The sequence below is a fragment of the Salmo salar genome, chromosome ssa19, assembly GCF_905237065.1.
Source record: "Salmo salar chromosome ssa19, Ssal_v3.1, whole genome shotgun sequence".
NCBI classification, from domain to species: domain Eukaryota; kingdom Metazoa; phylum Chordata; class Actinopteri; order Salmoniformes; family Salmonidae; genus Salmo; species Salmo salar.
The window spans coordinates 30060020-30083073 of NC_059460.1; the positions used below are offsets into that span (position 1 = coordinate 30060020).

Consider the following 23054-nt stretch of genomic DNA (forward strand, 5'->3'; position numbering starts at 1 on the left):
TTGGACATATCCAATGTATGCAAACTGTATGTGTAGACTTGACAGAAATAGTAGCAAAAGGTGAATGTTGAACTTTGTTGGACACATATCCACTAAAAATGTTGGACTACATAATAAAAAAGTTTGACTGCATAATTTATTAACCAGCATTGATGCAATGACGCTGTTGGTCTGATTGAGGTGTAACGTTGCGCCGAAAGTCATGTATTTCAAAATGGGGACATCCACAATGGACTGGAATCACAACGCGCCCCTTGAAGGCTCCGTTGTGAGACGGACACCGCATACTTTACAATTTTCCAAACATTGTGTCTTCTTCAGCCCAGCCAGAGTCTGTCAAAGAACAGGAAGTTACCAAACCACAGAAAAATATGAAAATATGTAGTTTTCGGTGATGGCTTTATGGGATATTAAACAACTACCCAATTACCCATTCCAAATGCACATTGGCTGTTAAGCCAATAATATTATATGACTGTTGCCTCCTGTTTAAATGTATTGTGATGGTAATTAGGTTTGTTTTTGATGATAATTATTAGGTGGAGGTAGCTAGCTAGTTGTATCTTCAACCTAGCCTTGCTTTTAGCTAGCTAGCTGCTCTGTAGTGCAAGCTAGATTGACTTGCTTTATAGTTAGAGAAAAAAGTGAAGAAACTAAACAAAACATGTTTTATTATCACCTGAAACAATATATTTAGCCTGTCTTGAATGAAAAGGTCACATTTTGCCATCTCAAAAAACAAATGCGATCTCTGACGAGAGAAAGGCTCTTCTCCATTTTGCGTTACAAACACAATACTTGTCCAAAGACAGCATGAAGATAGGCAGTGGTGTAAAGTACATAAGTAAAAAATACTTTAAAGTACTGCTTAAGTATTTTGTTGGGGTATCTGTACTTTACTATTATTATTTGACAACTTTTACTTTTACTCCACCACATTTCTAAAGAAAATAATGTACTTTTTACTCAATACATTTTCCCTGCCACCCGAAAATACTTGTTACATTTTGAATGCTTAGCAGGACAGGTAAATGGTCCAATTAATGCACTTATCTAGAGAAACATCCCTGCTTATCCCTACTGCCTCTGATCTGGCGGACTCACTAAACACAAATGCTTTGTGCAGAAAATTGTGCAGTCTGGTTTGTTTAATATAAGGAATTTAAAATGATTTTTACTTTTACTTTTGATACTTAAATATATTTCAGCAATTACATTTACTTTTGATACTTAAGTATATTTAAAGCCAAATACTTTGAGACTTTTACTCAAATAGAATTTTACTGGTTGACTTTCACTTGAGTCATTTTCTATTAAAAGGTATCTTTACTTTTACTCAAGTATGACAATTGAGTACTTTTTCCATCACTGAAGATAGATGAAAACTGCTTCTCCAATAAAAATCCCTTATCACACCTGTAGGCGATGTCATGACGAAGGTTGACTAGCTAAGCTCATGCGTAGAAATACGTCATCGGGTCTAATGTCATCTCACGCCGAACTGAGCATGTGCAGTCCATCAAATCAAAGGCACTCCTTTGATATGAAGTTGTTTTGGAAGAAAATGAAAATGTCAGTTTGTCACTTTCACAAGGTTGGAGTAATAACATGTTCAACTACTTAAGACACTGGCTCGAATCTAGACTGTGCCTTTCGATTTTGAGAAATATAACAACTAAGGAAGAACTTTTCACTTCTCTCATTGACTTCTCATACCCCAAACCCCGTCCTCGTCTGTTTCGCAAGCGTTCCTGGAAGTATTTCGATGTTGCACCTCGAAAATTGTGTGGTAATACCAGTGAAATGGAATTGAAAGACAGCTGATCTATGTCCTATAAATATTTGTTTATATTTAGTATATTTTCTTTCATTTCTCTTTTTTTTACTCAAAATATATGTCACTAAACCACGGCTCAAGCCAATTTCATGGTACTGACCGTGTTCTACAATATACTGTATGTGTGTGTGTGTATATATATATATATATATATATTTTTTTTTTTATTTTTTTTTTTATTATTATTATTATTTTTTTTTAAATGGTTTGCAATATAAAATGTCTTAGATATGTTTTATTAACAATAAAACACTTCAATTAAAACAAAACTGTGTCATTATCTGACACTTTTAAGTGTTTTTCTTGGTGGTTAACGGCGTCATAGAATGACCCACCACACAGAACATTTTAAATGAAATTTGCTTATTAAATCCTAGACTGCTTGCCTTGGATTGTCTGCAGCTTTATCAGACAGACAGGTAGGAAGCTGTGGTGAGTGGGTGAGGTGGGCAGGTGACGTCACAGCGTCCTATGACACCTCTGATTAGGCCCAAGAATGACAGCTCCGCCACTGTGCCATCGTAACGGTCTCCAAGGAGACTAGAGGGAAAATATAAAAAGGGGTGGGAAAATGCCACATGCAGGAATTAATAAAGACAGGAGTGATGTGTCATAGACACCCATTTCTAATGCTGACTGTACCAGTGTCTCTGAGCTGTGGAAGATTCTAGGCTTAGATGTGGCTAGAGCTTGTTGTATAGGTGAGGAAACAAGGAAACAACAGTGAAATCCTCCATCTGGATACAGCCAGATTCGGACACAACAGAGATATAAGCCTCCAAATCAGAACACCTTGCCTTGAATATAAAATACTGAATGTGTAACGGGTCAGGAACCTAGTGAAAGTGTTGCTTCCATCCCTCTCCTTGCCAACCTGAGCTTGAACCAGGGAGCCTTTGAACACATTGACAACTGTCACCCACAAAAGCATCGTTATCTGTCACTCCACAAAAGCCGCGACAACTACAAAAGCTGCAACAACTACTTTGTCTCAGAGCGGGTGACGTCACCAACTGAGCACTACTAGAGCACAACAAGCTAGTCATTTCACATCGACTAGACTAGCATGACAAAAATAAACAGTTTAGTCACAAATGTTCAGACAGAAACCCGGCCAAACTGTATCTATTAATCAGACAGAAAAACATTGAGACCTAAGCCCCCTGGACTAAGCTCTTGTTTGTGGTCGAGAACACGTTCAAACACTTGGCTGTCAGCTTCACTTCTATGAGGTCAGACAATCGCCGGTGACCCTGTGACGACCCTAGTTAGATAAGTAGCCTGCCTTGGAGAATAGAGCAAGAAATTGAGGCACTCGCATTACTCAGACCCATTCCATGGCCCACAATGCACTTCATTTCCGTACCAGCATCACACAAACGGCGTACACATCGTGACCCTGATGGGGAAAAAGTGCAACACAAGCATTCTTCTAGCTCCAAATAATCCCAACCGGAGCTTGAAGGAACTTAAAATGAAGAGAAAAACAATGCTTAAGAGTGACCAAAGTTCAAAAGACAATGCTTGTCTTAGAGCTGAAGTTCCACTAAGTTATTTTACACTTGAGGTATAAAGAATCAGAGAGGTATAAAGAATCAGATAGAAAGGCCTTGTAGCAGATAGCATGTTTTGCTGTGGTCTTACAGTTGAAACCTCAGGTTCGATGAGTCAGGACATGACAGCGGTAGCTGTTGATAGCTCCGGGGTGAAGCTTCCCCTAGGCACAGAACTACAGTAGAATCAGCTTCCCCCTCCCCCAATCCTAATGTTAACCATTAGTGTTGAAAATGCTAAACTGACCCAAGATCAGCGTCTACGGGCAACTTTGTGCTGATACTAACCTGCAGAAGAAGCTCTGGAGATGTCAGTCAGGAGGAAGGAGGCCCAGCCTGGCAGGTGGCCAAGTTCACAGTCCTCCAGCGGAGGTCAGGTCCTGAAAACACAGGTTCATTGAGTCTCAAAACAGATACAATAAAGTCCATCATCTAGTTCCCATGTTCCTTCAAAATCAAAACCTTTTGGCGACAAAACTTAACCTGAACAATATTCAACGCTCGTTATTCCTCTCGGTCTAGCTCTAGTCCAATCATCATGTAAGCAGGTCCAGCAATTCACGTGACCAGAACACACATTTCCAACCCCTAGGACCTTGTTTATCGACCATGCATCGCACTGACCCATAGATTTACCGAACACTTTTGACTCTAGAGGCCACATGAATACAATGTTACCAGAGGTTGAGAATTTGATGGACAGCAACTGTGGCTAGTTAGTCACAAGTGCAGGCCTTCGTGATTCTCTTGCAGAGGGAATCTTGAGGGCAACGTCGCAGCAGTCTGATAGAAACTGGGAGGCACAGCGGCCACAGCCACACACCACTTCCTATTGTGCAACACTTCCTCTCATTTAGCGTGCACTTCGGCTTTTCCACTACACTCCCTGGTCCATACCTCCTGTGAGGCTACAATCGACAGAACATCCTTAGTGTTAGTTCAACCAAGACTCGTGTTCACTGCAATCAACTCGGCCAATGGTTTGAGGTGCAAGATGGGGGGGGGGGGGACTATCCTCATTGTCACAACCCTAGAAATATAATTTCTAGTTCTATGGTCACAACAAACATATTTTTTTTTTTGCATAGTCACCTTTAAAGAATCACCGGTAAAGAGAACCCTCATGGCAAGATGCGCTTCAACCTGATCTTTAGTTTTTTTGTTACCATTTTGGATTTGAAAGGTTACTTGAAACAAACCACACTCCCCTTTGAGTTCTCTGGCCCTTTTCAGCTTTTCAGAACGTGGTTGAGTGCAGGTTCAGTAGACTGTGAGACGATTAGGACTGGGACGCTGTACTATCCACTAGCCTGCATACAAATAGGCTGCAAACAAATGGCCTGCCATAACGGACTAGCGGTGGTCATGCATGAATGTAATCGGACTTCTAGCTCTGAGACCTTCGCCTATAACAACCGAGCTAGTCGCTCTAAGATTGAGCTGTAGAGACAAACTGTCAACATCAAATATATCTAGGCTTTGAGATGGCTGGGAAAAAGTACCTGCATAGTACTACTCTGGTGGCTACGGGATATCAAATCTCTACTTTTCTCAGACCGCCCTTATGTTTCAATGTAGAACCTTATTACCCCTGTAATACCCTTCTTCTACCATTCTTTTAACCATTTGTTTATGATACATTGTAGGTTTTAAAGAGGGAAGTATCTCCATTGTAAGGGGCTGTAGGTTTATATCAAATACAAATGGACATTCTTAAGTGACATCGGTGCCAGGGCATCATATTATTAGTTAAAGTATGTATCACCTACAGACAGGGACTTCAAGGATTGTTAAGGAGAATGGGTCAATTTAGTAACACCACTGGAGAGGTCTTAAACATGTCTCGAGACATCTTCATTTATATGTCTTAAGAGGTCTCAAGACTCAAAATGGCTGGGTATGAAATTTGAACATTGCTAAGTACAAGACAAAGTAATGTTGCATATTAGAGGAACAACAGCAGTCGCAGCTTCCCTCTCCCTCATCATGCTGAATAAGAATGATTCACTCATGAGCAGAAAGAGACGATTCTGTCAGAGTAGCAAAATGACAAAAAAGGCAAGCCAAACAATAAATATACAAAATAATGTATCTTTCGTCTCCATGTATTTCCAAAAGGCTGAATGTACAGTATCTCACCGGATCATGCATCCGAGCGAACTAAACAGCGCCCCTCTGTCTCAGTATATGTAGCGTATCTATCTGATGCTGTCTGGTCAACAAAAAAAAAAAGAGTATGACATTGTTGCCGCCTGTAGCATTGAATGCAAGGGAAGCCAGCGAGCATTTGGCCTGCCTTGATAAAAAAATGTATAAAATAAATAGCCAATCAGCGTTGAGCTAAACTGAGTGAGCTCAGCTGTGAATGGTCCTGGTGCCACCAAAAAAAGTATAAAAGGAAGCCAGTTTGGATTTGGCTTCAGACCAATCACATTAGAAGCCAAATGTCATTGACAGAAAAAAAAATGGAATTTTTACATCTCGTTGTGTCGTTGTCCTCCGTTGGCTAGCTAGCTAGCTAAAATCGTCCCTTTCCTAAATTAGACATGGGAGGTGATAGGGATTTGGACTTGTTTAACTTAATTCTCTGTTCTAGCCAAAGATTATAATGGTGATTCTGATCCAACCATTAATTCATACATCATGCCCCTGGCCTGAGAAGATGGAAGTTCAACATGTAACTAGATGTGGTAATCTAATGTTAACTAGCTTGCCTGGCGCATCATTGCCCATGAAAGGAAGTTAAGCTAGCGAGCAAACATTTTAGCAAGGTAACCTAGGACAACAAAAACTAAAAGTGTGTACTGTATGACAGAGTCATAGACCGTTTTGGTAAGATGAAAGAGGAGGGCGGCATTTGTGTTTCCCTACAAGTAGGGTGAGTCAACATATTTTTCTACTTGCATGCACACACACACACACACACAGAAATCAGTAACATGGACAGCCACATCATATTTAGCTTACATTGATTGGACTAAATCGTTTTTGGTATCTTTTAGTTGTCACTGTACTAGACGTAGCATAAGTAATTCGATGACGTTGGAATGTTGAAGTTGAAATGGTGCTGGAATAGTGGAAGCAGCTCCTGTTTTCTTTGTGACTTGCGGTAACTCTCCATGGTTCTAAATTAATAGTTGTTCAGTTGACCGAAAATGTCAGAAACATGACCTTTCTTGACCATGCTGTAGGTCATGTAACTGTTTGTTATGTGCAACATGTTTTGTGGACTTCACCGGACAGAGGTTGCTCTTTGGTTCTGTAATGAAACAAATGTGTGGTTGAATTTATTCTGCCACTTTGTCTTATTGTCTCAGCCTTAAGGCCTATACATCACGGTGCCAAGGCATATGAACTAACAGGTTCTCGAGCAAACAATGCAATTATCACAACACATAGGTTGTAATATGGCTTTCTTTTCTGGCTTGGCTTCCCCAGTCATTTTACCCACGCACCGCTACTGAAGACATGACTCATTTGTGAATTTTGTCTGTTGTATAATCAATTCTATACATTAGTTTATACTGAATTAAGTGTACATTTTAGTTAACTGTAATTTCTTCCGTTAGGTTCCTAGTGAATACAACCCTGCAGCACACACACACACACACACACACACACACACACACACACACACACACACACACACACACACACACACACACACACACACACACACACACACACACACACACACACACACACACACACACACACCAGCTTGTTATGTGAATGGAGACTACTGAGGCGGCCTCAGAGCTTCAATTCTTCTCCACAGTGCCTAATTTGTTTTCATGTATTTTGTTGAATTGTCACATCCATGCATACAGATCTGCCTCAGTTTCCGTCCTTTGTTGAAATAAGCTGTGTTTTGTCCCTAGGGCTTATATAACCGGCTCTAGTTTCAATATGATCATCTTCATTCCCTCGTATAAAAGTGTGAGTCAGTTTTCCTCAGCTCTAAGCCCCATCTCACTCGCAACAAGGAACTGGAAGCTGTTGCCATGGTAACAACCCATAATTAAGTTTCCGTTGGAGGATTTATCCAACATGTAAAACGACGCTACCTTGCTAAAAATATTTTTCTGAATATTCAAAAAACTCAGGATATAAAATTTACGTGGAGGAAAAAAAGAAGAAATAATGGCAATAGGAATTATAGGAATTTAAATTCATGATCTACAGCAAAACTTTAAGTTGACCACAAAAAATATCAAATACTTAGGATGTTTAATAAGTGAAAAGAACTAAACAAATGTATGAAGATAACTTTATCCTGTTACTCAACAATATGAAAACGGATCTAACTAAATGGAACAATCTTCTTACAGGTAGAATAAATCTCTTCAGAATGGCATTGCTCCCAAAGTATTGACATATACAGTGCCAGTCAAAAGTTTGGACACACCTACTCATTCCAGGGTTTTTCTTTATTTTTACCATTTTCTACATTGTAGAATAATAGTGAAGACATCAAAACTATGAAATAACACATATGGAATCATGTAGTAACCAAAAAAGTGTTAAAAAAATCAAAATATATTTTATATTTGAGATTCTTCAAAGTACCAACCCTTTGCCTTGATGACGGCTTTGCACACTCTTGGCATTTTCTCAACCAACTTCATCTGGAATGCTTTTCCAACAGTCTTGTTGAGTTCCCAGATATGCTGAGCACTTGTTGGTTGCTTTTCTTTCACTCTGCGATCCAACTCATCCCAAACCATCTCAATTGGGTTGAGGTCGGGTGATTGTGGAGGCCAGGTCATCTGACGCAGCACTACATCACTCTCCTTCTTGGTCAAATAGCCCTTACACAGCCTGGAGGTGCGTTGGGTCATTGTCCTATTGAAAAACAAATGAGAGTCCCACTAAGCGCAAACCAGATAGGATGGCGTATCGCTGTAGAATGTTGTGGTAGCCATGCTGGTTAAGTGTGTCTTGAATTCTAAATAAATTACAGACAGTGTCACCAGTAAAGCACACCACACCATCACTCCTCCGTGCTTCACGGTGGAACCACACATGCGAAGATCATCCGTTCACCTACTCTGCATCTCACAAAGACACAGCGGTTAGAACCAATCATCTCAAATTTGGATTCATTAGGCCAAGGACAGATTTTTAACCGGTCTAATGTCCATTGCTCAAGTTTCTTGGCCCAAACAAGTCTTCTACTTATTGGTGTTCATTAGCAGTGGTTTCTTTGCAGCAATTTGACCATGAAGGCCTGAGTCACACAGTCTCCTGTGAACAGTTGATGTTGAGATGTGTCTGTTACTTGAACTCTGTGAAGCATTTATTTGGGCTGCAATTTCTGAGGCTGGTAACTCTAATTAACTTATCCTCTGCAGCAGAGGTAACTCTGGGTCTTCCTTTCCTGTGACGGTCCTCATGAGAGCCAGTTTCCTCATAGCGCTTGATGGTTTTTATGACTGCACTTGAAGAAACTTTCAAAGTTCTTGACATTTTCCGGATTGACTGACCTTCATGTCTTAAAGTAATGATGGACTGTCGTTACTCTTTGCTTATTTGAGCTGTTCTTTCCCTAATATGGACTTGGTCTTTTACCAAATTGGGCTATCTTCTGTATACCACCCTACCTTGTCACAACACAACTGATTGCCTCAAATGCATTAAGAAGGAAAGAAATTCCACAAATTAACTTTTAACAAGGCGCACTTGTTAATTGAAATTCATTCCAGGTGACCACCTCATAAAGCTGGTTGAGAGAATGCCAAGAGTGTGCAAAGCTGTCATCAAGGCAAACGATGGCTACTTTGAAGAATGTGAAATATAAAATATATTTTGATTTGTTTAACACTTTTTTGGGTTATTACATGATTCCATATTTGTTATTTCATCATTTGTCTTCACTATTATCCTACAATGTAGAAAATAGTAAAAAAAAAAAGAAGAAAAACCCTGGAATGAGAAGGTGTCCAAATTTTGGACTGGTACTGTATTTTTGGTAATACCTATCACCCCACCAAATACATCCTTTAAAAAAGTATACTTGGTCATAACAGACTTTACAAGGAAAAATACAACTCGGAATATAAAGGAAGGTTTTACATCTTCCTAAGTCTGATGGGGGTTTTAACCTTCCAGACTCGCCACCCAAGGATTTTAATTGTTACATATAGTTAAATGCAACAGCAGGTACATATTGAAGATGTGCATGCTCATCCCCAGAATCTTTATCCAAAGGATAAAGCTAAGAACAATAACAACGTCATATTCATGAACATTATAACAATATGGAATAAAATTAAATGTATTCTACAAGAACCAATATCACTCCCTAAAAACAACCCTTTGGAACAATCCTTGGATAGCTTTTCAGAATTCACTGATAAATTGGTCCACACGGAAAAATACAGACATTTTGACCCGACTAATGTAGATATTTTCACAACATTTCTATTTGAAATCTTTTAGACATCAGAGCAATCTTAAGGGAATCCTATTTGAGTCAGAAAAAGATGTTCATATGATAGGAAAGATAGAAAAAAATATTAAGTATTGGAACAAAGACTTAAAAATAACTAATATTAGCACAAGATAGAGGGAATGTTGGAACATAACTAACGCAAGAGGACGAAAATGGGGAGAGACTAGCTGAACTTTTCCAATAAATCTTGTTTCGATGCAGAACTAATGAATACACCCAGTTCTCACATCGAGGCAAGCAACACTGAACCATGCATCATCGGTTCCGGATGTCTGTGTGATCTCGCTCTCCATAGCCGATGTGAGTAAAACCTGCAAATAGGTTAACATTCACAAGGCTGTGGGGCCAGACGGATTACCAGGACACATACTCAGAGCATGTGCTGACCTGTGAAGTGTCTTCACTGACATTTTCAAACTCTCCCTGACCCAGTTTGTAATATCAACATGTTTCAAGCAGACCAACATAATCCCTGTGCCCAAGAATGCCAAGGTAACCTGTCTAAATGACTATCGCCGCGTAACACACACATCTGTAGCCATGAAATGCTTAGAAATGTTGGTCATGGCTCACATCAACACCAACATCCCAGACACCCTGGACCCACTCCAATTCTCATACCGCCCCAACAGATCCACAGACGACACAATCTCTATTGCACTCTAAACTGCCCTCTCCCACCTGGACAAGAGGAACACCTACGTGAGAATGCTGTTCACTGACTAAAGCTCAGCGTTCAACACCATAGTGCCCTCCAAGCGCATCACTAAACTCAGGAACCTGGGACTGAACACTTCCCTCTGACACTGGATCCTGGTCTTCCTAATGGGTCGCCCCCAGGTGGTGAGGATAGGCAACAACACATCGGCCACGCTGACCCTCAACAGAGGGGCCCCTCAGGGGTGCGTGCTTAGCTCCCTCCTGTACTCCCTGTTCACCCACGACTACATGGCGGCGCACAATTCAAACACCATTATCAAGTTTGCTGACGACACAACAGTGGTTGGCCTGATCACCGATGACGATAAGACCGCCTATAGGAAGATCAGTGACTTGGCAGTGTGGTGCCAGGACAACAACCTCTCCCTCAATGTCAGTAAGACAAAGGAGCTGATCGTGGACTACAGGCAGGAAACGGAGTGGGTCGAGTGCTTCAAGTTACTTGGTGTCCACGTCACTAAAGAATTATCATAGTCCACACACACCAACACAATCATGAGGAAGGCACAACAACGCCTCTTCCCCCTCAAGAGGCTGAAAAGATTTTGCATGGGCACTCAAATCCTCAAAAACTTCTACAGCTGCACCATTGAGAGCATCTTGACTGACAGCATCACTGCTTGGTATGGGAATTGCTTGGCATTTGACCGTACATCACTGGGGCCAACTCCCTGCCATCCAGGACCTCTATAGCAGGCGGTGTCAGAGGAAGGCCCTAAAAATTGTCAAAGACTCCAGCCAGCCACCCAGGTCATAGAGAGAATAGTCTGCTACCATACGGCAACCGGTACCGATGCACCAAGTCTGGAACCATCAGGAGCCTGAACAGCTTCTACCCCCAAGCCATCTTCCTAAATTAACTCGTACCCCTGCATATCGACTCCGCACTGGTACCCTGTGTATATAGCCAGGCTATCGTTACTCATTGTGTATTCATTCCTTGTGCTTTATTTTTTCTTTCTGCATTGTTGGGAAGGGCCCGTAATTAAGCATTTCACTTTTAGTCTACACTTGTTGTTTATGAAGCATGTGAAAAATAAAATGTAATTTGACTTTAATTTGATTCTCCAGGATGATTAGGATACTCGGTCCTTAGCCCTTTATCTTAAGGAGGCTAGGTTATTTCTATCCCAATATTGAGTGTCTGTATGTCCATGCTAAAGATACACACCACATACGTACACACCACATACGTACAAGAGTCAGATGGCTAAAACTGGAACACGTACTGGAATGCTAATGATGAAGCATCCACTGAAGGAGGTATGTGGTGTTCATAACCTTCCTATAACACAGTGCTATCACACAACCCATTAGCATGTCAGGAGAGATGATGTTCTCTTAAAACCAAGAATGATTGGTAAGGTTTCAGTTAGGATATTTGAGGTTCATATTATGGACAGTCAGGCTTCCTACCCAAGAGAGGATGAGGGTACATTATGTGTGGCTCTTTCATCAATGGCTTGAAAAGGATTGGGAAGTGAGAAAGTTTAGAGGGATGCTTCACAGAACCTGCCAGTAGTGGTGCGTGGGTTAGCTGTTTGTTCACCCGCAACCGCCCGCAATTGCTAATAACCCATCCACAAGCCCAAATATATGTGATAAAGTGAAAATCTGGAGGCCCACACTGATCCTAACCTGCAATTTCTACATTGCAGGGCCTCCCGAGTGACTCAGCGGTTTAAGGCAATGCATCGTGTTGAGGTGTCACTACTGCCTGGGGTTTGATCCCAGGCTATGTCACAGCTGGCAGTGACCGGGAGTCCCATAGGGCGGCGCACAATTGGCGCAGCATCATCCGGGTTAGGGGAGGGTTTGACCGGGGAGCCTTCCTTGGCTCATCGCGCTCTAGCGACTCCTTGTGGCAGGCCAGGTGCCTACAAGCTGACATCAGTCGTAGGTTGAAAGGGGTTTTCTCCGACACATTGTGCGGATGGCTTTCGGGTTAAGCGAGCAGGTGTTAAGAAGCAGCGCGGCTTGGCGGGGTTGTGTTTTGTAACTACCAATTGGGTAAAAAAATTATAATAATAAGTATTAGGTCAAATCTTTCACAAACATTACTTTTCTGTACCTCCATTCTTTTTTTCAACTGTCCATTTCACAGCTTTTCTCTTATTGAATTAAATCCGACATTGTGCTTTTTGCCTCACTGGATCTAGGTTAACTTTTTCTGTCCATTCCAAAACTGTTTGGTGATTGTTGTGTAGGCTATTTGACAGCGCAAGTTTAGGCCCTAAAGCGTACACACTAACGCCAGATAGCCTACAAATAATGAAAGATTATAACCTGTAGATAAACATTTATGCATTTTTTTTATGTATTGTTTTCTCTTTATTCAACCCACCCATCACCAACCCGCCCTTCATCCACACAATATTTCATGACCCTAAACCCACCGGCCTATATACATTTACACTTACATTTTAGTCATTTAGCAGACGCTCTTATCCAGAGCGACTTACAGTAGTGAATGCATACATTTCATACAACTTCATACATTTCATACATTTTTTTTCTGTGCTGGCCCCCCGTAGGAATCGAACCCACAACCCTGGCGTTGCAAACACCATGCTCTACCAATTGAGCTACAGGGAAGGCTGTGGTTATGAGACAACCAGCGCATCACTACTAGCCAGCGTCTCCCAAAACTGCCACACAAACTGACTCCTACACAAACTGATCAGAGGAATAAGACACAAATGTAGACCTACAACTTTAACTACCCCCATCAATATACACCCCACAACTGCTATATGCCCTGCCTACACATTTTCAACATCATCCTTCTTTGATGTTTTTACAGCACAGAGCATGAGTCAAACAGCAAAGGCTCACTCCAAGACGTTTTAAAAACTGCTCACCAGAAAAGGCAAAGCTACTAGTGCCACAGGGTTTCCATCAGATATGCTGTCAAGGAGGGGTGCAAAGGCCCCTGAAGTAACAGCAACGGTTGGTGACGCTAAAATATTTTGCGCCACTCACAATGATGTCACTGTAATACGCCTACTACATCTCCATCAAGAGATACCTTTGTCCTTGCAAATTAATTTTAAAAAATAGGTTACCCTATAGGATAACCAGAATTTGCACCTGCTGTTTTTGGTATGATGGACAGATGAACGTTGACTTTTTCCAGTGCATGAGTGAAGACTGTCATGTCTTCACAAAGAGTGCTTGTGGACATGCACAGACATGAAGTGTAGCTGAGAGATGTCGCGTTCAGCAGAGCCAGGAGGGTTTTTATAGGTTGCCATGTGCCCTTGTGCAGAGAACAGACCTGCTGAATCCTGGACTAGCACCAATAGATTCCTGTCTTCCTTGGCCGATATGTGGGGGCCAGGAATTCGGAGCATTCTTATTAAACCAAAAAAAGCATAAGAGAAATGAGTTAGTCTCGAGTCGATTTTGAGTCGACTTTGGGCGCACATTCCTTAAATCACAAGGCATGTTCTTCTTTGCGTTGTATGTCTGTCAGATAGCGCCAACATTTACAAGAAACAGAACGTGTCCAGCAAAAAACCCTCTGCACTCAACAACTAAGCTCTATTTATATATATATATATATATATATAGAGAGATTTAGGCTCTATTCAAATGTCCTTTTCTTGAGGTAATCACTGATAATTAAAGTGAGTGGATGCAACACTTCCTCCCCATTGGTTAAAGGCAGGCAATCCTACTATGTCAGATGAGCTAAGAAGGGGGCATTTTTTTACTATTTAAAATGGCCTTAATGCAGCGTTTTTTTTTTTTTTTTTCCAGAGGTCAATAATGTGTAGTTGCAAGTGACATCATCTCAAGCAACTTTTCTGTTACATGAAGCAACTCAAATGTGATTAAAATTGCATGCAAAATTCACAGCAACTTCCAGGCAACTAACTGCCACTAAGTCACTGTGAAATGCATAGTAACCTCTTAACAGTGCAGCTCTTAATTGTCACATGCTCTTAAAATATTACAGAACTGACAGTGTTAAAATAGGTGCTCAACCTTTGACAACATAACCATCAACCACTTAAACTGTTACAACACTTCCACTGATGGTTGGCACAAATACACAAAATTCAGTAACTTGTTGTTTACCATACTTTCACTGCAACTAGTAGCCTGTTGTGTACCGTAAAATTACAGGCACGTAAAACCCCTTAAGGTTGATGTTCGTGCCCCCGTGGACATCTAATTAGCATAATAAAAACATCCCCATAAAAATATGTCAGTTTAAGCTAGAGATCGTTTTTTTACATTGGATGCATCTCAATCCATCGCATCCGCCTATGTAACAATTTCACATTATATGTCAGTTGAAAAAAGTAAAGGAAGTATATATGGAGACTGTTTAGTGACAAAAATAAGGGGTTAAATACATGAAAAAAAACGAATGATAATCCTTTAGATTTTTTGGGGGGGAGACTATATGTTGTTCCATGTAGTGAATATGTTATTCAATGCATTTGTATGGGCTAACAGCAGTAAGGCCAAATAAACATTTTAATCAAATAATTTTTTTCTATACTTTTTTGATACTTCAAGGGTTCTTAAAATTCAAAATCAAATAGCAAAATGATCCTTGGTATGACTTTGCCAAAAATAAGGGGTTAAATACATGGGGGAAGAAAAAAAATATATACTGCTCAAAAAAATACAGGGAACACTTAAACGACACATCTTAGATCTGAATGAAAGAAATAATCTTATTAAATACTTTTTTCTTTACATAGTTGAATGTGCTGACAACAAAATCACACAAAAATAATCAATGGAAATCCAATTTATCAACCCATGGAGGTCTGGATTTGGAGTCACACTCAAAATTAAAGTGGAAAACCACACTACAGGCTGATCCAACTTTGATGTAATGTCCTTAAAACAAGTCAAAATGAGGCTCAGTAGTGTGTGTGGCCTCCACGTGCCTGTATGACCTCCCTACAACGCCTGGGCATGCTCCTGATGAGGTGGCGGATGGTCTCCTGAGGAATCTCCTCCCAGACCTGGACTAAAGCATCCGCCAACTCCTGGACAGTCTGTGGTGCAACGTGGCGTTGGTGGATGGAGCGAGACATGATGTCCCAGATGTGCTCAATTGGATTCAGGTCTGGGGAACGGGCGGGCCAGTCCATAGCATCAATGCCTTCCTCTTGCAGGAACTGCTGACACACTCCAGCCACATGAGGTCTAGCATTGTCTTGCATTAGGAGGAACCCAGGGCCAACCGCACCAGCATATGGTCTCACAAGGGGTCTGAGGATCTCATCTCGGTACCTAATGGCAGTCAGGCTACCTCTGGCGAGCACATGGAGGGCTGTGCGGCCCCCCAAAGAAATGCCACCCCACCCCACACCATGACTGACCCACCGCCAAACCAGTCATGCTGGAGGATGTTGCAGGCAGCAGAACGTTCTCCACGGCGTCTCCAGACTCTGTCAAGTCTGTCACGTGCTCAGTGTGAACCTGCTTTCATCTGTGAAGAGCACAGGGCGCCAGTGGCGAATTTGCCAATCTTGGTGTTCTCTGGCAAATGCCAAACGTCCTGCACGGTGTTGGGCTGTAAGCACAACCCCCACCTGTGGACGTCAGGCCCTCATACCACCCTCATGGAGTCTGTTTCTGACCATTTGAGCAGACACATGCACATTTGTGGCCTGCTGGAGGTCATTTTGCAGGGCTCTGGCAGTGCTCCTCCTGCTCCTCCTTGCACAAAGGTGGAGGTAGCGGTCCTGCTGCTGGGTTGTTGCCCTCCTACGGCCTCCTCCACGTCTCCTGATGTACTGGCCTGTCTCCTGGTAGCGCCTACATGCTCTGGACACTATGCTGACAGACACAGCAAACCTTCTTGCCACAGCTCGCATTGATGTGCCATCCTGGATGAACTGCACTACCTGAGCCACTTGTGTGGGTTGTAGACTCCGTCTCATGCTACCACTAGAGTGAAAGCACCGCCAGCATTCAAAAGTGACCAAAACATCAGCCAGGAAGCATAGGAACTAAGAAGTGGTCTGTGGTCCCCACCTGCAGAACCACTCCTTTATTGGGGGTGTCTTGCTAATTGCCTATAATTTCCACCTGTTGTCTATTCCATTTGCACAACAGCATGTGACATTTATTGTCAATCAGTATTGCTTCCTAGGTGGACAGTTTGATTTCACAGAAGTGTGATTGACTTGGAGTTACATTGTGTTGTTTAAGTGTTCCCTTAATTTTTTTGAGCAGTGTATATGTTTCCTGATCTTTGTTATATTTCTCAGATATAGCACAGACACTTCAGAACAAACTTCCTTCAGATTTTTTGGGGGGGGACTTTGTTATTCAATGGGTTTGTATTAGAGGTCGACCAATATATCGGAATGGACGATTAATTAGGGCCGATTTCAAGTTTTCATAAATCGGTAATCGGCATTTTTGGACACCAATCATGGCCGATTACATTGCACTCCACGAGGAGTGACTACCTGTTATGCGAGTGCAGCAAGGAGCCAAGGTAAGGTGCTAGCTAGCATTAAACTTATCTCATAAAAAAACAATCAATGTTAACATAATCACTAGTTAAACTAGTAATATTATCAACCAAGTGTAGTTATCTAGCTTGTCCTGCGTTGCATATAATCGATGTGATGCCTGTTAATTTATCATTGAATCACAGCCTACTTCGCAAAACGGGTGATATAACAAGCGCATTCGCGAAAAAAGCACTGTCGTTGCACCAATGTGTACCTGTCACGTCCTGACCAGTAAAGGGGGTTGTTTGTTATTGTAGTTTGGTCAGGGCGTGGCAGGGGGTGTTTGTTTAGTGTGTTTCGGGGGTTTTTGGGCAATGTTCTATGTTAGTATATTTCTATGTCTGTGTCTATTTAGTCTATTTCTATGTTCAGGGTTTTTGGTTTGGCCTTCAATTAGAAGCAGCTGTTCTTCGTTGCTTCTAATTGGAGGTCATATTTAAGTAGGGATTTTTGTCTGTGTTTGTGGGTAGTTGTTCCGTGTATAGCGTGTTGCCTTACAGGACTGTATTCGTCAATTGTTTGTTATGTGTTTACGTTTCCTTCTAAATAAAAGAAGATGAGTATACACATTCCCGCTGCGTTTTGGTGTACTCCATACAACGAACGTTACAGTACTTAACCATAAACATCAACGCCTTTCTTAAAATCAATACAAGTATATATTTTTAAACCTGCATATTTAGTTAATATTGCCTGCTAACATTAATTTATTTTAACTAGGGAATTTGTGTCACTTCTCTTGCGTTCTGTGCAACAGAGTCAGGGTATATGCAGCAGTTTGGGCCGCCTGGCTCGTTGAGAACTGTGTGAAGACTATTTCTTCCTAACAAAGACAGCCTACTTCGCCAAACGGGGGATGATTTAACAAAAGCGCATTTGCGAAAAAAGCACAATCGTTGCACGAATGTACCTAACCATAAACATCAATGCCTTTCTTAAAATCAATACACAGTATATATTTTTAAACCTGCATATTTAGCTAAAAGAAATTCATGATATCAGGCAATATTAAACTAGGGAAATTGTCACTTCTCTTGCGTTCATTGCACACAGAGTCAGGGTATATGCAAGTTTGGGCCGCCTGGCTCGTTGCGAACTAATTTGACCGGAATTTTACATAATTATGATATAACATTGAATGTTGTGCAATGTAACAGCAATATTTAGACTTATGGATGCCACCCGTTAGATAAAATACGGAACGGTTCCGTATTTCACTGAAAGAATAAATGTTTTGTTTTTGAAATGATAGGTCATTAATATGGTAAAATCCAGAAACTAAGGCTCGTATTTCTGTGTGTTATTATATTATACTTAAGTCTATGATTTGATAGGGCAGTCTGACTGAGCGGTGGTAAGCAGCAGCAGGCTCGCAAGCATTCATTCAAACAGCACGTTACTGCGTTTGCCAGCAGCTCTTCGCAATGCTTCAAGCATTGCGCTGTTTATGTCTTCAAGCCTATCAACTCCCGAGATTAGGCTGGCAATACTAAAGTACTTATTAGAACATCCAATAGTCGAAGGTATATGAAATACAAATGGTATAGAGAGAAATAGTCCTATAATAACTACAACCTAAAACTTCTTACCTGGGAATATTGAAGACTCATGTTAAAAGGAAACACCAGCTTTCATATGTTCTCATGTTCTGAGCAAGGAACTTAAACGGTATCTTTTTTACATGGCACATATTGCACTTTTACTTTCTTCTCCAACACTGTGTTTTTGCATTATTTAAACAAAATTGAACATGATTCATTATTTATTTCAGACTAAATTGATTTTATTGATGTATTATATTAAGTTAAAATAAGTGTTCATTCAGTATTGTTGTAATTGTCATTATTACAAATATATATATAAATAAATAAAAGGAACGGCCGATTAATCGGTACCGGCTTTTTTTTGGTCCTCCAATAATCAGTATCGGCGTTGAAATATTATAATCGGTCGACCTCTAGTTTGTATGGGCTAATAGCAGTAAGGCCCAAAAAACGTTTCCTTCTTAAAACATTTCCATATCAATCAAATCAAATTATATTTGTCACATGTGCCGAATACAACAGTGAAATGCTTACTTACAAGCCCTTAAACAACAATGCAGATAATAAAAATAAAATAAAAATAATATATATATATAAGTAACTAATAATTAAAGAGCAGCAGTAAAATAACAATAGCGAGGCTATATACAGGGGGTAACGGTAAAGAGTCAATGTGCGGGGGCACCGGTTAGTCGAGGTAATTGAGGTAATAAGTACATGTAGGTAGAGTTATAAAAGTGACTATGCATAGATAATAACAGAGTAGTAGCAAAGTAAAAGAGGGGGGGAAATGCAAATAGTCTGGGTAGCCATTTGATTAGATGTTCAGGAGTCTTATGGCTTGGGGGTAGAAGCTGTTTAGAGACCTCTTGTACCTAGACTTGGCGCTCCGGTACCGCTTGCCGTGTGATAGCAGAGAGAACAGTCTATGATTAGGGTGGCTGGAGTCTTTGACAATTTTTAGGGCCTTCCTCTGACACATCTACACACAACACCACATAATGTCAAAGTGGATTTTTTTTTAATTAATTGTTTTTAATTAAAGATGGAATGTCTTGAGTCCATAAGTATTCAACCCCTTTGTTATGGCAAGCCTAAATCAGTTCAGGAGTAAAAATGTGCTTAACAAATCGCATAATAAGTTGCATTGACTGATTATGTGTTCAATAGTAGTGGTTAACATTATTTTTTTATGACTACCCTATCTCTGTACCACACACATACAATTATCTGCAAGGTCCCTCAATCGAGTATTGAATTTCAAGCACAGATTCAACCACAAAGACCATGGAGGGTTTTCAATGTCTCGCAAAGAAGGGCACCGGTTGGTATATGTGTAAAACAAAAAGCAGACACTGAATATCCCTTTGAGCATGGTGAAATTATTCATTAGGCTTTGGATGGTTTATCAATACACCCAGTCACTACAAAGATACGGGCATCCTTCCTAACTCAGTTGCCGGAGAGGAAGGAAACTGCTCAGGGATTTCACCATGAGGCCAATGTTCAATTTAAAACAATTACAGAGTTTAATGGTTGTGATATGAGAAAACTGAGGATGGATGAACAACATTGTAGTTACTCCACAATACTAACCTAAATGACAGAGTGAAAAGAAAGAAGCCTGTACAGAATAAAAATATTCCAAAACATGCATCCTGTGTGTAACAAGGAACTTAAGTAATACTTCAAAAAGAAAGTGACAAGTAAATTGTATTTTTGTCCTGAATACGAAGTGTTATGTTTGGGGCAAATCCAACACCACACATCACCGAGTACCAGTCGTCATATTTTCAAGCATGGTGGTGGCCGCAACATGTTATTGGTATGCTTGTCATCGGCAAGGACTATGGAGTTTTTTGGGGGATAAAAAGAAACGGAATCCAGCCATAAGCACAGGCAAAATCGTAGAGGAAAACCTGGTTCAGTATGCTTTCCAACAGAGAATTTGGGAGGTGATTTCACCTTTCAGCAGGACAATAACCTAAAACACAAGGGCAAGTATTCACTGGAGTTGCTTACCAGGACAACATTGAATATTCCTGAGTGGCCTAGTTACAGTTTTGACTCAAATCGGCTTGGAAATCTAAGGCAAGACTTGAAAATTGCTGTTACGCAATGATCAACAATCAACTTGACAGAGCTTGAAGAATATTTTAAGAATAATGGGCAAATATTGTACAATCCAGGTGTGCAAATCTCTTAGAGACTTACCCCAAAAGACTCACAGCTGTACTCGACGCCAAAGGTGCTTCACGAAACTATTGACTCAGGGGTGTGAATACTTATGTAATTGTCATATTTCTGTATTTCATTTTAAATACATTTGGCAAATATTTCTAAAAACATGTTTTCACTTTGTTATTATGGGGAGTAATTGTGTGTAGACGGGTAAGAAAATACCCCAGATTCATTCAATTTTGAATTCAGGCTGTAACAACAAAATGGGGAATAAATCAAGGGGTAGTGAATCGTTTTTGAAGGCACTGTATACTGGGAATACAGAGTATGTAGAGTAGGATATACTGTGTATCTTCTAAAAAGAAATTACTATGATATTATGCTCCAGAATTGATTGAGACTAAACTGAAATGTATTGCAGTCACATAGATATGAGTCATCGTGCCATACAGGATGAGTAGATTGATATTCATGTGAGAGAATTTACTGGGTCAACTCAACTGAGCTCCCACTGCAGAGAGGCTTTCATGGTGATTTCACATAAAGGAGACAAACTCAGCCAGGCTGAGCAGACAGAGCAACACGCATCATTGTTACTTAACTGTGGGCCTGGCTGCATATTGGTTTTATGGGATTAATCTAAAATGATCTTTCTCTGGGTTAATGACCCATTAAATTACAGCTATGTGATAACTCATTCACAGGGTTTCCACATTGAGGAACAACTCCCACTTTGTAACTTTAGATTCAACTGAACGAAAATGAAAGTAACATTAGGGCTATACCTCTCTCAGTAGTAACACAAGTACTAACACATGGTTGACAAAACAAAGCACAGCGAGAATTCCTTTATTTACAGCATCTGTTCCTACAATGGACAGGCAGTGGTGTGTTTGCCCCATACAAGCGCCATGCTGGCAAAGCCTGTTTACCCTCTTGTAAGCCATGGAGGTAACGTCTTAAAATGGACCACAATGTCCCTCTCTTTAGGCTACGCTATCACAGTGCCATTCCTAAGTGAAAGGAATAATGTGGTTTTTGAGTTGTGCTAGTAACTTATAATAACACTCCATTATGGGTCTCTGTAGACTAGATCTCAGATCTGTTTAATATTTTGGGAAAAGTATGCTATTATAAGTAATATCACTATAGCCTACATACAGAGCACTGAGATTAAGCATGTGATATTTGTACAGCAGATGTTGCACTCAACATCATGTCAATATACCACAGCCTAGTCACATTACCAGCATGACATTATTACACTAACTTTCTGAACATTTTCACTTCTACTTTCAGTGTATGAGACTGCAAAGGCATGGAAGGGGGTTAAGGAAGGATGGAAATGATTTAAAATGATTGATCTTCATATTCAATATGAATGCTTATCACATCATATCCAGGTACTGGCACTTAGATCATAAACCCAGACATAAGGTAATATTTTAGCAATGTAGCTAGGCTACAATGTACTATGACGAATGTTCTGTCATCAAGATGAAGGAGCATCGGCACACAAACGTGATATGTTACATACAGGTAAAATAACGGAAACACGAGTACATGTGGGATACAAAGTATATTGAAAGCAGGTGCTTCCACATATAAAAGTTTTGTTCATGGAGCGAAACAGCCTATGCATAAGGTCAGGGTGTTGAATTAATTTAGAGGAAAGAAGTTATCGATGCACTTTAATGATCACCACAAACAGACACACACTAAAATGTGTAGCCATATTACATTAAACAAAATGCTTATATTTTTGCAATGTTCTGGACTACTGCAGGCAATGCCTTTCACACACAACGGTGAGAAAGAGAATAACACAGACCCCAATGAATGTTACTCCTGCTGTTGGCTACTCTGTCTGCTCCTATCACAGCAGCACAATTACTTGGCCGACATAAATCATAACATAACAGTATAGTGTTGGAGACTATCTAAACAAATAACATTAAAAAAAAAAACGTTTTACCTTGATGCTCGAAATAAAATACGAGAAAAGGGAGTCGTCGTCCACCTGGTTGCACGATAGCAGCTCAAAGAATAACGAGTTGCTTCAGCTGACTGCTATTTCCCGGTTGGTCGAACGTCATGGAAAAATCTAAACGGGATCCTTGGGACGTCCCAACTCTGACGTCACCACGTGGAAATTGACATTTAAAAACGATTAAGGCAAGGATGATTTAGTATGACGATATTTAGAAACTGCTTCACCAATAGAAATCCCCGATCACGCTTGTAGACGATGTCATGGTGACATTGAGTAAC

General features: G+C 40.6%; 1 protein-coding gene across 2 annotated transcripts in view; it reads right to left on the reverse strand.

Moving 5' to 3' along the window:
- Positions 1 to 23054, reverse strand: part of LOC106578680 (CYFIP-related Rac1 interactor B) — a 66061-nt gene extending 43007 nt beyond the window's left edge. Inside the window, exons 1-3 of one of the 2 annotated variants that reach the window (XM_045702189.1) lie at positions 22759 to 23054; positions 3679 to 3770; positions 3482 to 3566 (exon numbers count right to left, since the gene is read on the reverse strand). The gene's annotated coding sequence lies outside the window, so the exon portion shown is untranslated. The remainder of the gene's footprint in view (positions 1 to 3481; positions 3567 to 3678; positions 3771 to 22758) is intronic. The other variant, XM_014157770.2, reaches the window with a different exon arrangement.